Source organism: Schistocerca gregaria, chromosome 4, assembly GCF_023897955.1.
Source record: "Schistocerca gregaria isolate iqSchGreg1 chromosome 4, iqSchGreg1.2, whole genome shotgun sequence".
Classification (NCBI taxonomy): Eukaryota; Metazoa; Arthropoda; class Insecta; order Orthoptera; family Acrididae; genus Schistocerca; species Schistocerca gregaria.
This window is the reverse complement of record NC_064923.1, coordinates 745681380-745695250: the sequence shown is the minus strand read 5'-3', so window position 1 is coordinate 745695250 and position 13871 is coordinate 745681380. Positions and strand designations below refer to the sequence as shown.

Below are 13871 nucleotides of genomic sequence, written 5' to 3'. Positions count from 1 at the left end.
ATTAAGGCCTTTCTCAACAATGGACACACACACAAATACACACACACTCACGCAAATGCAACTCGCACACATGACTGCCAGAGGATAAATTTGTGAATTAAATAACAACTACCATATTTTTATACATGAGAACTGACTGCCAGCTAAAGTGAGCACACAAAAATTATATCTTAGATAATTTCATCACAGTACTATACTATTAGAGCTCTATTTTTAATGTATGACAGCCAGTGTTACACTCAGTTCATAATTATCATTTAATAATCATTGTATACCTTTGACACATTATTGATTGTAACTAGAACATTGCTGTGCATGTACAATCTAAAATGTGAAGAAACAGTGCAAAACTATTTTTTCATATTAAAATTTACCTTGTGCAAGTTGTGTATGAGCAAAGAAACATGACATAATAGGGACTAATTGAATGAGGCAGTGAAACCGTTAAGACACTTACTTCATATTCGGGAGGATGGAGTACCCACCCTTTGTGTTTCTGGTTTTCCTTGGTTTCCCTAAATCATTTCAGGCATAGCCTGGCATGGTTTATAGTCCTTCATCAGGGCCTGTCCTGTCCTCATAATCCACACTTCAGTATTCTGTGTATATCTACATTTTGTGCTATTTATTTTCACCCTACTGTCATGATTCTTCTCATATCATTGTGAAATGATCCTCTAGGAAATTAATTGAGACAGCTGAAGAAATGCAGCTTAGCTGTCTCAATTAATTTACTAGAGGATCATTTGACAATGATATGAGAATAATCTCTAGTAAGTTAATTGAGACAGAGTAGTTGATTTTTATTGCTTTGTCTCTTACAAGTAATTCATTTTTTGTCTGTCTAGGGCTACTTCACATAACGTTTACATGACTGTTAGAGAACCTATAGTTCCAGAGAAGGAAATCTGGAAACAATGCTATATCAAATGCAATCTCACTCCAGACGAGAAGGTACTTGTAAGAACACTATATGAACATGTTTTCTGCTTTAGAGTACTGGAACCTAAATCAAGCTACATAATAAGGCTGAATAGTCTAGATCTGTAGAGTAGAAGATGTGGAATGAAACAATCACAACATCTATAAACTCCGCCTTATCATTTAGACTGGACAATGGAGCAGTTGAATTTTCTGCAGCAGTATCACTATGGTACGTCTACCGTATTATACAATGTATTCATATTTATGTAATATACACTTATCTCCTTTTGTATTATGTTGACTGAGTCCAACTGACTATGCAGACAATTAAATCTTCTTTTTGCTCAACCATGTTTCTGTACATTTGGGTCATCATCAGTGAGTTATGTTCTTACTGAAGTCTTAGTATTGAGAAACACTGATTATTCTACCTGTCCTCTTAGGTGTCTTCCTCTCTTGCAGGGTGAGGCACAAAAACATGGTACATGGTTTTTAGTGAAAAGCATCGTTAAACCACTAAACTTCAAAAACTCAATGTTATGTACACATAATTTAAGCACAACCAATAGGTACTGTTTGAGCATATATAACCAGGGGATTATTAACTCTTTGTGTAATTGACTAGAGGACAAATAGATGTGTCAACCTCGGGGCTTGTGCCATACATCTTGTGGAATGGCAAAAGTAACATACTGTGAACAATAAATTTCATACACTTGTTTCCTGAAGAAATGATTGGATACCAGTAGGTAGAAATATACTTCTTAAATTCTACACCCTAACTGTGAAAAAAAAAAAAAATGTTAACTGAAAGCAGCATAGTCTTTTTTACGATCATCTTCAGATTAAAAAATTGTCTTTCATGCAAGAAAAGTCAACCAATCACTGATTACATAATGTATGCATGCAAACAATATGTTAGATGTGATAGGTCATGTCCTTCATAAAGTGAGTGACAGTTGCTCCATGTATTTTTATTTATTTATTTGCCTATCTGATGTGTTACAATTGATACAGGTTGTATATTTAAACATAGGCCTAGACATGTTGAGTGGACAATAACCATAACTTGTAGCCTCTTCCAATAAATAATATGTACTATCATATCAGACCTTTGTTTTTGGATAGATAAAAAAATCTCCTTACCAAGGGACAGTAGGAGAACACACATATGCAAAGGTATTACAATTTTCAAGCTTTTGAAGTCAGTGCCACGTTCTTCTTCTGGCAGAATGATTGAAGGGAAAGGAAGAGAGATGAATTAAAAGGACTGGTTAGGTTTAGGGAATGGGGTAGAGTTTGGGAAAGTCACCCGGAACCCCAGGTAATGGGAGACACTGTCTTCGCTTCCCATTCAATGAGTCCCCCCCTGACCTGGGGTTCCGGGTGACTTTTTTAGACTCCACCCCATTTACTAAATCTCACCAGTCCTTTTTATTCACCCCTCTTCCTTCCCTTCAACCACTCTGCCAGAAAAAGGAGTCACTGGCTTAGAAACCTTGCGGACTGTTGCCTTTTTATATGTGTGTTGTACTGCTGCCATTTGGTGAGTAGATTTTATATCTATTCAATTATTTGTATTTTCAAAAACCGATTATTTTTTGTTGATATATGAAAACTTTGTTTTTACATGTATAAAAATGACACTTATCAAGTAAATGCAAAAACTAAAACTCTCATAATACATTTACAGATAATAATAATAATGTCATGTGACTAAGGCCTCCCGTCAGGTAGATCGTACGTCGGGTGCAAGTCTTTCGATTTGACGCCACTTTGGTGACTTGCGCATGGATAGGGATGAAATGATGATGATTAGGACAACACAACACCCAGTCCCTGAGCAGAAAAAATCTTCGACCCAGCCGGGAATCAAATGCGGATTGACATTCTGTCACACTGACCACTCAGTTACCGGGGCGGACAATTTACAGATTGTATAAGTGGTTCTGGAATTAGTTCAGCTCCACCATTCTCTGAGATGGCCCTACTTTCAAATAGTGCTACTAGTGCTCCTGGTGTGTTTGAGTGAGGAATGATGAGAAGGCAGTCTGTATGGCAGCATTTCTGATTAAAAATCTTCAATCCTTAAAACTATACCGATTTTACAAAGAGAGCATAATAGATTTTTTAATTTGTTTTCAAACTTTCAGGTGTTTGTAATTTGAGTTCACTCTGGTGGCAGCTTGGAAGAGACTTTTGTACCGTACTGGTATTACAGAATACTGCTTTGATTCCTAAACAAAGAGCCATGGCATACATGCAAGTTCCTCTTGTCTCACAGTTCCAGAAAATAGATTTTTACTATTAACTAAAAATATAATTGAGGAGAAGATTAACACAAAGACAATGTAAGGATTCTAAAATTTGGAAAGACTCTATGAAGAGATGGAGCTGCCATTCACTTGATCTGCATTCTCACATAGATCATTTTATACAAAAAACATATAATAACAGAAATTCTTCTACAGAATAGCAGTTATCAAGAAGAAGCTTGTTTAGTTTGTTTTCAAATTCCTCATTGCTGTTTGTTAGATATTTTATATCACTGGGTAACTGATCAAAAACTTTTGTTACAGCATTGTACAACCCTCTTTGTGCTGAAGGCAACATTAATGTCGAGTGATTTGCCCTTCTGGTATTGTCATTATGTACATCATTATTCATTTTGAACTGTAATGGATTATTTATGACAAACTTCATGATGGAATAAATATACTGTGAAGCAGTACTGGTAATCAGAATATCCAACTCCTTAAGCAGACGTCTATAAGTTGATTGTAAGTACTACATATTATTCTTACACCACGTTTTTTTTGGCAATGAAGACTTTCTTTCTTAAAGATGAGTTACCCCTGAAAATTATTCCGTATGACATCACTGAATGAAAATATGCAAAGTATGTCAACTTCAGTACTGATTAGTCTCTCCACATGGTTTACAATGACACTAAGTGCAAATGTGACTAAACTAGGTTGTTTTGGGAGTTACAAAATGTGCTTTTTTCCAGTTTAAAATCTAATCAGTATGGACACCTAAGAATTTTGAAGTTTCCATTCTATTGATAACTTCCCCACCATGTTACATTTGCCATTAGTATAGCATCCCTAGAAATGCAGAAGTGAGTATGTTATGTCTTTTTAAAATTGAGGGTGAGGCTGCTCACAGGAAATCAGTCAATGACATTTTTAAGAACGTTGTTTATCACTTCCTCTGTTTGTGTGTGTGTGCTTGGACTGATTAAAATACTAGTGTCAACTGCAAAAGTAACTACTTCTGCTTGTTGTATAGTACGTGGAAAATTGTTTACAAATATGAGGAACTATAGTAGACCTCAGACTGAGGCTTGGGGAACTCCATACATGATTTCAGCTCAGGCAGAATGATGTCCACAGATTATATTGTATGAATTACTAAGTATAACTTTCTGCATTTTTTGGTTAGATATGACATTATCCATTGGCTGGCTATACAATCAATCCCAGAAACCCTCAATTTATCAAGGAGAATACTGTAATTAATGCAGTCAGGTACCTTAGATAGGTTGCAGAAAATGCTTGTAAAATTATGTGAGTCAACACACAAATAGCATTCTCAATAGAGCAACTCTTCTGAGATCCAAACTGTGATTTGCTAAGGTAAGATACTATTCTAGAATACATCACCTTCTCAAAAATTTTGGGAAATGATGTTGGCAGTGAAACAGCTTGGTAGTTATTGGCATCCCTCTTATCACCTATCTTAAAGAAGGGTTTAACAATGATATATTTTGGGTTCTCTGGAAAAATGCGTTGAGTTAGTGATGCATTACATATTTCAGGTAAGACTGGATTTATTACATGGAAACAAAATTTTAGTACACTATTGGAAACAACATCAAAAACAGGGGAGCTTTCAATTTTGAGATAATGTATATTTATCTAAATTTCAGAAGGAGAAGTTGGTGACACTTTCATTTGACTGAATTTTGTGAGAGTTACTTTTCCAACATACTGCTGTAATTTTTCTTTGGAACTGTTTGTCACTGTACTTTCTGCTACATTTAAGACGCGATTATTAAACAGATCTGTTAACTGTAACTCATCATGTATAGCCCTTCCATTCAGTTCAGTAGTAATGTTATTCTGTTCTGTGCATGGTTGTCGTGTGTCGCATTTCACTACATTCCATATAGCCTTACGTCTGTTGTCAGAATTACAGATTCCTGACATTATGTGCATCTTCCCTTGATTTTTAATAACCTTTCTTAGTAGTTTTGAGTATTTTTGTAGTACGCTATTATTGCAGGATCTACTTGTTCTTGCCAACAGATACATTTCCCTTTTCCTTTCACAAGGTACTTTAATCCCTTGAATGATCCATGGATTTTACATGGTTGTTTAACGTCCTTTTTGATTAGCTTATGCAGAAAGCTATTTCGAAGTAATGATATGACTTTATCGTGCGATAGATTAAATTTTATATTAGCAGCTGGTTAATTATTAATTTCATGGCAGTCACCTCTTGTAATCTGTTCTTAAAAAGATTTGTCCTGGAGTCATTATTTATTCTGATTTCCACTGAGAAGTATCCACACTGTAAGATACTATGTTCTTTATCCTAACTAACTATGCATCATAATGAGAGATAGTATTTGTCTTACTGGGTTAACTGTTGTTTTCTTGTTTTGAGTTTCAACAAAGAACACATTATCAATTATTGTCCTACTGTCTTTTTCCATCCATGTTGGAAAGTTGATTACTGAGATCAAATTGAAGTATACAAATACGGTTTCTGAATCATTTTTCTTATCAGAATGCTTTAGAAAATTTGCACTGACCTCATTACAGACTATTAACTGCTTACTGCTGTCTGGCAGATAATAAGGAATCCAGGTTCCCCATAAACACTTCAAAATTTCCCAGTTGGGAACTAAATACAATTACAATTAAAAGTGAACTGTTTTTCAGTATTATTTCATCCGAATGCACTTCTATGTGCTGATCACTAAAAACTCTACTTGTTTCAATGATTTTGTGCTTGTATTTTGTCTTAATATACTGGGTGACCATTATAGAACTATACGAAAAGAAACATAAATTATTTAAAAACTACAGTGTGCACACATTTTATTCAAAATGTAAACACCACCACAGATATTCAAATTTAGATTATGATATGTTTGATATGCCTGTCAGCATTGGTTATGATGTGTCTTAGACAAATAGTGAAATTCTGCATGTCCCACTGAGGTGTTGGAACATTGATGATGTTGATGACCTCCTGACTGGCTGTTTCCAGCTCAGTAATGCCAGTAATGCCAGTAACCCCACAAAAAGGAGACACATGTGCCCAGAAATTATGACAGCCAACTGAGGCCCATGCCAGTGGCCTCTGGATAACCCAGAGCGAGAATGCAGTCCCAAGAGTGCTGCTCCATGACATCAAACGCTCTCCTTGTTTGATGGCGTCAAGCTCCATCTTGCGTGAACCACACCTCGTCAAAAACAGGGTCACTTTGGATAATGGGGATGAAATTGTCTTCGAAAACCATCATCTACCATTCAGTAGTCACTCTGCCATCAAGCAATATCACACCAATTATTCCATGACCGGACATTGCACACCACACAGTCCTGTTGTGGGTGAAGAGACTTTTCGATCATGAAATGCCAATTCTCAGAGTCCCAGACGTAGTGGAGAGTGGGGCAAGATGGGATGGACGGCAACATGGGTTTTTCTGTAAGTGCTGCCATGGCAGATGTCGCAACCCAGCAGCGAATAGTTGAACTAGTAGGCTGTTGCTACACGAGTGCCTGACAGTGCTGGCAGCCGTTTTGAGCAAACCATTCAGATTGTTTACATAAAAACATGTTTTCATCTGTGCTGATGTAATTTTTTATCATTTTCAGATGTGAAAAGGTCAGAGAAGTAATTGTTTCCAGTACTCTTAAGTATTATCACTTTTTAGCAATAAATTAATGCATGCAATAGCTAATCAAACATATCCTTTGTGCTATAATATTAATCTAACCTAAAAATGGTCCCTGGGGACAAGATGGGGTACATAGTGGGAGGCAAGATGGGGTGCCCCACATGATGTAACACAAAGTGCAAGAAATCTAATTATATTTTTTATTTCCAGAAAATGATTCAGAGATATAAAAGGAAAACAGAGGGGTTCATGGAGTGAAGAAGCTATGAAAAATGCTGTCACTGAAGTAGTCAATGGCCAAATGGGTTATTATCAAGCAGCAATGACATTTCAGGTGCCTCAAACAACCTTGAACGTAAGGTAAAAAATTCAAATCAGAATCTAATGAAGTGGAAAAAAGTAAATCTTTTGTTGTAAAGAATCAACTGGGACCTTACAAAAGTGTATTTAGCCCTGAAGAAGAACAAAAATTAGTTATTTATATAAAGAATATGTAAAGCCACTTGTTTGGTTTGTCTATTAATGATGTAAAGTGGCTGTTACACCAGTTAGTTGTGAGAAATAAGAAGCAGCATAATTTTAACCAGATTAAAGAATCATCCGGAAAGGACTGGCTTAAGGGATTTTTGCAAAGAAACCCAGGTTTATCATTTAGGAAACCTGAGCAAACCTCCACAGCTAGAGTGATGGCTTTTAACATTTGGTTTATTAGGGGGACTATATGACCAGCACAAATTTACAGCAAATCGAATTTATAATTCCAATGAAAATGGGATTTCTACTGTTTCAAAGAACAATTCCAAGATATTGGTATAAAAAGGGAAAAAATAAGTAGGCTTGTTATCATCTGCCGAAAGAGGGAAAACTGTCTCTGTTGAATTTTGCATGAATGCAGCTGGAGGTTTTATTGTTCACCTGGAATGTGGGCAGAATGTCATGTCTCTGGTTGGATGCCAAAAGACATTTTGCGAAAATTTTCTAAATCAACCAAAGAGAAACCCATTTGCAGAGCCTGAATATAATTGATACAGCAAGGGATAATGGTGTGGTCATAATCTATTTTCCACCCCCATTGTACCCACAGGCTTCATCCTCTAGATGGTTCATTCTCTCAGCACGTACTGTGATCAAGAGCCAACCAGCTGGCTAAGATCAAATCCTGGTAAATTTGGTACAATGTTTCAGATTGTAGAGATTTTGGTAAAACTTTTCTCTGAGCTGCAACCATGCTGACTGCCATAAACGGTTGAAAAAAAAAAAAAAAAAAAAAAAAAACAGTGTCAACCAAGCCAGTCCTAAAGAACAGATGCACTTGCTGTACACCTAAGCCCTGGGTGCTCATTTTGGAATGATAATAACCCCAATTAGCACACTCCAAACAAGCAGGCTTCTGAGAACAACACCAATCAATCAAGGTCATTTGCTGTTTCACCTGAACAACTTGTCTTGATCCCTCATGTTGCAAAGAAAAACACCTGAAAAACAGCACAAAAATGGAAAAAGGGTTGTTGTTACTAGCTCCCCTTACAAAAGAGAACTTCTAGAGAGTGAAAGTGAAGTTAAGCCTGGCAGAAAGAAGGAACAAGAAGAAAAGAGTGCACCTGAGAAGAATGTTAAAAAATCCCTCTTTGTTTGTAAAGGAAAAAGTGGGAAAAATAGCAAACCAATGACAAGCTTGTCAAACAAGATTTAAAAAAAGGGGGAAATGAAGAAGAAAGTACATCAGAAGAAGATGACACTACATTCTTGTATTGTGGCTAATTCTGCTCACAGTCAACAGAAGGATGAGTGTCATGCAGCTCTTGTAAAAAGTGGGCTCACTGTTCATGTGCGGGAGAAGAGGACGAGGATGACGAGGTACATCATGACTGTGAATTTTGCTTACAGAAAGAAACTGACAACTTAATAATAATAAACTAAACCTACTACCGATTAAAGTAAAAATTATTGACAACTTTATCCTCCATTATCAAGAATTATTTCAGGTAGGCCTATTGAAATTAATATTTTGAGGAACTAATACAATTTTTTTATCATACCGTGTTTTAGCTATTGAAGTTAATGTTACAATTACTTTTTTCAGTTAGTAGCCCATTTATATAATTTCTTTGTAATACAATGCTTAAAAGATGATTTGAATTTAGTTATTGGAGTTATCTTTAGTAATTAAAGTTAATGTTTAAAGCTAATATTTTAAAGTTAATAGTTACTGAACTTTAACAACATATAATGCTTACTTAATGCATTTTCATTAGATATTAAAATAAATCTTTTATAAATTTGTAAACCTGTGTGTTTTGCCTTATACAGTATTGAGGTAACCCATCTTGACCCCACCTGCGTACCCGATCTTGCCCTCACTATAGGGCAAGATGGGGTACTTGGTAAACCTTGAAAAAAATATTTTTTTATAGTAAATACTAACATTTTTTGGTCCTAACTTTTTTATAAACTCTAATAAATACTGACGTTTAAGGTGGAATATCTGGTATTTTTATTGAGCATTTTAAAGCCTACAAAAAATTGTTAAGTGCTTAAGTACCCTGTCTTTCCCCACTCTCCCCTGCCAATTTTGCTTATTGATAAACCTATCCAAATGAATGTAGGCTTCGTTGCTAAACCAAACCATATCCACATCATAGTTCCGTTCATCAGTTCTGTGTTGGCAATATACAACTGCTATTCCATGGTCCTGTGGCTTAATGGCTGATAGATTTGAATTTTATATGGGAAGAGATGCAGGTGTTCATCAAAAATTTGTTGCAGTGTCTCTCAGTTGATTCCCACCTGTTTTTTTTTTATTTATTTATTTTATTTATTTGGTCCTGTTCATTACATATTATACAGCCAGTGTACAAGTAATGTAGGACAAGTCAATTGATGCAATTACAGTAGTATATTAACATTTATATATCATATTGCACAGACATTGGTTCTTTTTACAAGAACAATTACTTGCATGCAGTATTAAAGCCTGCATTATGCCAAAACAGTTTAAGTGATTGTTTGAAACACTAGAATAAGTGACTGCATATTTTTATGCTACTGACATATATAAGGAAGTAAATTTTCTTCATGGTCATGGTTTGAATGGATACAAGTTTTAGCTGCATTCCTTAAGAAGAGGTTTAAGTGTATGCTCAAGAGAGTGGGATAGATGGGAGTTCACATTTTCTCATAACGAAACAGATAAATTTACATTTTATCACCACAATTTCAGTTAAACTACAAGTAACAGCATCACACTTTATCTTTAACGGAGTGCTTTTCTTAGGCAGTTTCCCCCACTCTTGTCCATAATAACTCTAAGTGATCATTCATTTTATAGAAAGATTGTTCAATGAGATATAATTTTAGTTTCCTTTTGAAAACCTGTACATTATTTATTTCCTTTTTTATATTGATGGGGAGCTTATTGAAGACCTTTATACCTGACTCAGTAACTCCCCTATGTACTTTAGTGAGAGATGCAAAGCCTCGATGAAACTTTTTCACCTGTCTTGTGTCATGGTTGTGGATGTCACAATTTTTCTGAAACAGTTCTCTGTTGTTGGCTACAAATAACATCAGTGAGTATATATACTAATATATACTGATGGTAAGTATCCTGAGAGTTTTTAAGAGACCTGTGCAAGATGTCCCATTAGGGACCCCACATATTAGCCTCACTGCTCGTTTTTGTATTCTGAAGACTTTTTCAACACCTGCAGCATTTCCCAGGAAGATTATGCCATAGGAGAGAACAGAATGGAAATATGCAAAGTATGACAACAACATTATCTCTCTGTCTACTAACTGATGGAGTGCTCTTAGTGCAAAGCATGATGAGCTAAGTTTCTTGACCAGCTGATCAATTTGTTCTTTCCATCTTAGGTGACTGTCTATCTGGATATCTAGGAATTTTGTATGTGTGGTTTCATTAATTTTGTGATTGTTAACATGTATTTCAGGAGCTTTAATTTTTTTATTTTTTGTCAGAAACTGTATCATATTGGTTTTTGAAATATTTAAGGTTAGGCTATTTGCAGTGAACCATTTGTGTACTTGAGTAGAGACTGTCAAGGCTGTATCCTGTATTGTTGAGTTGGGTTCTTTTACGAGGATACTTGTATCATCTGCAAACATTACTGTTTTTCTCTGTTGTTAATTGTGATTGGTAGATTATAAATGTACACTCCTGGAACTTGAAATAAGAACACTGTGAATTCATTGTCCCAGGAAGGGGAAACTTTATTGACACATTCCTGGGGTCAGATACATCACATGATCACACTGACAGAACCACAGGCACATAGACACAGGCAACAGAGCATGCACAATGTCGGCACTGGTACAGTGTATATCCACCTTTGGCAGCAATGCAGGCTGCTATTCTCCCATGGAGATGATCATAGAGATGCTGGATGTAGTCCTGTGGAACGGCTTGCCATGCCATTTCCACCTGGCGCCTCAGTTGGACTAGCGTTCGTGCTGGACGTGCAGACCGCGTGAGACGACGCTTCATCCAGTCCCAAACATGCTCAATGGGGGACAGATCCAGAAATCTTGCTGCCCAGGGTAGTGTAGTTCAATAGTTTCTGTGGGAGCCTGTTTATTATGGTTCACTGTGTTTCCAGCTACAGAGAGAAAAATTTGTTGAAATCTGAGGCTGCAGCTTTGTGTTTATTATTGTCAGGTTTTATGTTCCTATTTGTCTCACTTTTTATGATGTGCCATATGGTTTTTATTTTATTGTTTGAATTGCTAATTCTTTGTGCATAGTGCAACTGTTTGGCCTTCTTGATTACACTTGTTAGTCTTTTACAGCAGCTTGTATGATTAATTTGCTGGGGCTGGTTTAAAAGACAGCAGGTGTCTTCTCAATGTTTTCAGGCACTTTCAGTCTTTTTGGACAACCAACATTACCAACACTGTCATCACAAACATCACCTGTTCTCTCAAACTTGCAAATAAAATTCTAGATTGTTAAGACACTTGGACCAGCTGTCTTCAGCTGAAACTCAGTCGCAAACTTACTTTAACCCACAGCTGGGCTGCTATTGCTTGCATAGCGAACTTTCACAAGTGCTATATGCTCAGGCATGCTGTACCATGACATTTTGATGTGCAAATTGCCAACAACAGCAAGAACCGTGCACATGCACATACTAATTCCCATCATGACCCACAGCAACAGTGCAGTTTGAATGCCCTTAAGCAAACTGCTCAGAAGTTATGATGATTAATTTCATGTAGTTCAATAATTGTTACCCTGTATGTAACAACTCCTTCTTTTCCCATATTAGTTGTGCATGAATAAGTTAATAGAGTGTAATCTTTTATATATAACTTATTACCTTATCTAACTTATCTAGCCAAGTGGTTATATAGTGCTCATATGGGCACAGGTTAGTTAACTTCAGTTGACAGTTTTTGTTCTTCTAGTCAGTAACAAATTAATTCAAGCCATTTCATTTAGTGTACAACAATTATCACTTATTTTTGTACTTGCAGCTCAGTTTTATACAATAAATACTGAATGGTAGTATTTTTTGTGAGATGAAGATTTAATTAAACTACTTGTATCTGCTGGTAACTGTTTTCATCCTTGTGCAGCTATAATTTACTATGACTGTAGTAATGCTTGAACCTTGTGGTCCTCATGTTTCATATTTGCTCGTGTTGACTTGGGTTTGACTGGAAGGAGCCAAATTGGTCAACCATTAGAGATGACTGGGTTAGCTTAACTTTCACAGGTGAGTGGCATTGCTGCATGTTATCAGAAAATGTTCTCTGAGTCTTTCACTGATTACAAAGATAGGTTAATGTTGATGCTATGAAATCAACAAAAGACTTGAGAAACCTAACATAATCATCGTTACAGCCAACTACATCACTCTTCAGTGATATGATGACTTCTGTAGCAATCTTGGAGGTGCGTTTTCCAAACTAGTGTCTTTTATTATTATGTAGAATTTCTGTCAGAATATATATAATGCATCTGCATTTGGTTGTTTATTTGTCAATCCAGTATTTGATGATAGTATTAAGAGATAATTACTAATCTGATGGGCACCATTTTGTGTCTCAACATTTTTGTCGCAATTGCTACCTCAGAGATCAATTTAATTTGTTATAATACTACAGATTACCTTTATTTTATGTGTTTATTTTTGTATATAACAGATTTGTTTACAGTGATGTTCATGTGAGGGGTTGTGAGAACCTAATAACTGCTGATTTATTTCTTTTTTTAAAACTCATTCGCAGGTTTAGACAGAGCAGATATAGAGAACTGGCTGTGTATGACCGCATTAATTCATCTAATATAATACAAGATCTCATGGATATAAAACCTCCTACTATCATACTTCTGTGTCTGTCATAGACTTTCATAAAATGTTGGTGATAAAAACTGAACAGTATGATATCAGAGAACTGAAAAATGGAAGGATTGCATAGTTTGTGACCAATTGCTGGCAAAGGTCAATATGATATACATACATAAAAGCAACTCAATTCAGTACTGTAACTGAAATTTTATCTGAAAGTAAAACAGTGAAGCAGAGTGTGCCTCAATGCTTGGTACTGGGACCTCTGCTGTCCCTCTTGTATATCAAAGCTTGGGCCAGAATGTAGATTCTCATAAATCATCAACTGTACTCCTCAAAGAAAACAATACAACAGCAGCACAGAATGCTATGAGTGTAGCTGCTGAACAATTTGACAACTAGGATATAAACAACACATTAACTGTCAGTGCTAAAATGAATATTTTCATGAAATTCCACAATACACAAAACACAAATTTCTCCCAGACAAATGAAACTATGTGATTCCAGAGACCTTTTCAAATCTCAAATATCTGTGATGTACATAAGCAGTAAAATTTTCATATGTCACTTCATTATGCATATACACATCCTCTCAGCCCCTTGTAACAATTAAGGAGCAACCAGTGAAAACTAACAATGAATTTAAATTTCTGGATCTGTAGGTACAATGTAATCTACAATGGAGTAAACATTTTGATCAAGTCAACAATAAAAGAAGA

General features: G+C 35.9%; 2 long non-coding RNA genes across 3 annotated transcripts in view; both read left to right on the top strand.

Moving 5' to 3' along the window:
• The window catches only part of LOC126267449 (uncharacterized), a 51312-nt gene that overhangs the window by 24752 nt on the left and 12689 nt on the right, over window positions 1–13871 (top strand). For both annotated transcript variants that reach the window (XR_007549006.1, XR_007549005.1), the window contains 3 exons: window positions 996–1153; window positions 3504–3704; window positions 7049–7198. This is a non-coding gene — a long non-coding RNA (uncharacterized LOC126267449). The remainder of the gene's footprint in view (window positions 1–995; window positions 1154–3503; window positions 3705–7048; window positions 7199–13871) is intronic.
• LOC126267450 (uncharacterized) lies at window positions 12424–13385 on the top strand. The gene is made up of 2 exons (XR_007549007.1): window positions 12424–12573; window positions 13088–13385. It is a non-coding gene; the product is annotated as an uncharacterized LOC126267450 (long non-coding RNA).